Here is a 3,273-nt window from a genome sequence, read left to right on the forward strand (position 1 = left end):
CCCTACAGTTTCTGCCAGCCACTGCATCAAGATAAGACACATAAGATTTTTAATGGAAAGGAATTTTAATATAATTAGTATGCAACACAGAAAAGACAATACAGTTTCTAAATCAAACACCCTAAGTTACCCATCCCCTTGTAGGTAAAAGTCCACCCAAAAGGGATTGGCCCATAGCAAGGACTGAAAACACCTTCTGGCCAGGACCCATAGAAAATGGTCAAAAATGGCCAGACAAGTCTGGGAGGAAGAGAAAAGCCAAAATCAAGATAAATACTGCCATAGTCAACCTTCCCATCAGTCTCTCACCCACATCTGTGTCAACCAGTCCAGGACCAAGAAGTTGCAAGTGTAATTTCTTCACATGTGTCTCTGCTCCATGTGCCTCCCAGGTCTCCTTCTGGCTCCCTATTCTGCTTCTTTCCTCTTCAGTCTTTTCTCCAGATTCTTCATTTTTCTGCTCAGCTCCACCCTCTTTTGGGTAGGATGGGGAACCTGGAACCTCCCCTTTTTCCTAGGGTCCATGCTGTTCCAGCCTGCAACTTTCTGGTGAAACTGGACCTGACTGCCTTGTGCTGTTACTGCCTCTCCACACAGGCTGTGGTACATTTTCTGCTTGCTTTCTCATATTGCTTAGGATTTTCTAAGTTACAGCTAACATAACCTTACTATCTCATCTTTTTGAAACTAAGATTATTTATTCTGTGACTCTTTGGACAGAGATCCACGTGTTTTATTTTTTACACTGCCCAACATACCACATGCTCAGTAAAGTTATGCATGCATGGGGAGATGTGTAGCATAGCTTCAGATTTTCATTTCTTGGTGAAGGTAGAGGAAAGGCCCAGGTTTCATGTGAGGAGGCAGAATTTTAATAGCAAGTAGTCTGCAACCTTTCTCCAACAAGGAAAACTGGCTGCATTGAGGCTGCCTACAGCAAAGCAGTGCCAGCTTCTTGGGGTTCAGATGGGCCCTGCAAAGCCCAAGAAGAGAATTCCTGGTCACTTGCCCCTTCCTGAGAATTGGTCATAGCTGCTCTTTTGTGCCCAGCGCTCATCTCCTTATCCCTTCTGGTCTGTTAAATTGGGGTTTGATATGAATACTTGCTGTTCAGAGTATCTGGTACTTCCCTAATTCCCCAGAACCCCTATTTCCTCACCTGCAAAATAAAAAGAGCTTCCTCAGAGACCTGTATATGTGGTTTCTTCTTTTTTTCTAACTTATGTTTAACTTATTCTCTGGCCATAAGTATGTGCTGCTTCAGTTTCTTCTGAGATATCTTTTTCTTCTGTGCAGTTTTCTCTTTAGGTTTAAGAACAATCTACTCTCTTTCAGAGTGGATCATTTCCATGAGGCGGGGAGAGCTCAGGTAGGAGTTAATCTCACCATGAGGACCATGAGCTCTGTAAGTTCTACCACACATCTTGGTCCCTTTGTTCACCTGTATGTGCTCAGTACCAGCGAACTCAACATTTAAATCCTTAATTTTGGCATTACTTTCTGCATTTTTAAGCATGTGCAGCAAAATCCAGCTCTCCTTTGGGACACTGCATCCAGCCCCCTGCTGGGCTTGGGCACACCTACCAGCTCCACCACTGTAAGAACAGAAGGTTCCTGCTGCACCTGCAGAGTAACATCCTGCAGATACTGGGCGGCTTTCAGAGATGCACACCCTCCATGGACTAGGTGTTTACTCCTGTATTCTTAAAATGAACATAAAGATCGGAACTTACTGATTTGCATGGCTTTATCAGACTTTCTGGGTCCAGTGAGTAGCCCACCGTTTTCAGAGATCACCTGAAGGGAGGTGAGTTATTTCAGTCAGTATATTTACAGCAACAATTACAGTTTGAGAATATGTTAAATGCTACAACAAGCTGCTCAGAAAAATGTTGTTTTCATGATTACTACAAAGGTGTCCTAAAAAATGTTATCCTTTGCAGCGTAATTTCTTACTGGAGTGCTGTTGTTAATTTTTAAGCCTTCCCTTCTCTCCACTACTGATGTCGGGGTCCTGGGTTCACTCTGGGAAAGGTTTCACCAGAGCTCCCCTTTCTTCAGCACACGGCGAGATTCTTCTTGAGACAGAGACTCAGTTATCTTTAAAGAGGAAGTTTATTAGAAAGAGACAGGTGAGGAAAAGACACTTGCATAGGGGCAAGTGGGCAGGAAAAGGGAGCTGCCCCAAAAGGGACAGGTTTGCAGAGAGGGGCCTGTATGGTTGCAGGCAGACGGCCTAAGGAGAGAGCGGCCTCCGCTGGGGGAGGTCAGTGCAGAGAAGTCCAGGCATGGTCACGGGCAGGCAGGAAGCTGCTGCCCTGCAGAGGGAGAGAGTGGGTGGCAAGAAGCACCTGCATAGGCACAGGTGGGCAGAGGGGTGGCTGCCCTGTGCCTGTGGAGAGACTGCCCGGTTATAGGCAGCTTCTCTTTGGTATGGGCTCACTCCTAACTAGCCTAGGTTTGTTGGCTTTGAATAGTTGAATAGAATCTGAGAGGACGGAAATGCCCTAGTGAGCTTCATCTCCATCTCCATGTCCTTGTCTTCACCTGGGCGCAAGGCATCCTGGCTTTGGTGCCTGAGGACCTTGATGTTATGGCTGTGTCAGTTGCTGTGTCAGTTGCTGCTCTAGCCTCTTCTTCTTGTCCCCTTTGTGCAACTCAGTCTTCTGATGCCTCCCTGCATTCCTTCCTCCTTCGCTACCATCTAGTAGTTAGGCTTAAAAACAGCCTAATCGTCCCTCCTCTTTTTCTCACTAAGAACCTGTGTGGTTCCTCATGTTCTTATCCCATTCAACAACAAAACTTATACCACAGCAACAAAGCATTTTTCCAGAATGTGAGAAATGAACTGAAAGCTGAGTGTCATTTTTATGCAATTGTCTGAAGTCTGGAGGAGGTAGTGAGAGCTCTTGTAACTTAATATTAACCTCAAAGACATTGCATTACTGTGGACACAGGTTCTATCGTCTGTTCCTGCATGTAGTCCTTTAGGATGGTTGTTTTTCAGTTTACCAGTTGAATTCAAGTTTGTATACACAGTTTATATTAAGCATATTAAAAACCTCAATCTCTCCAAGGGTCAGAAAAGTAGATTTATTTTTTTGGAAACCTTATGAAATTAGAAGAGAAAGTTAATGCACAGCTGTGTGTACATTTAGTTTTAATAATAGATGAAAAGTTCATCTGTGTTCTGAATTTCCCCTGAGGATTACTAATTTTGCTACAGGACAGCAAATCTGTTCCAGGACAGGGGGAGAGGGGCACCCCTAAAAC

The 3,273-nt window shown here is 44.5% G+C and overlaps 1 protein-coding gene and 1 pseudogene across 2 annotated transcripts in view; one reads left to right on the top strand and one right to left on the bottom strand.

Annotated features, from left to right (window-relative positions):
- Positions 1-3,273, top strand: part of DAPK1 (death-associated protein kinase 1) — a 214,635-nt gene that overhangs the window by 28,912 nt on the left and 182,450 nt on the right. The window lies entirely within an intron of this gene.
- Positions 1,232-1,793, bottom strand: LOC105853260 (annotated as a pseudogene).

Source organism: Condylura cristata, unplaced genomic scaffold, assembly GCF_000260355.1.
Source record: "Condylura cristata isolate star-nosed mole 26May11 unplaced genomic scaffold, ConCri1.0 scaffold00006, whole genome shotgun sequence".
NCBI lineage: Eukaryota > Metazoa > Chordata > Mammalia > Eulipotyphla > Talpidae > Condylura > Condylura cristata.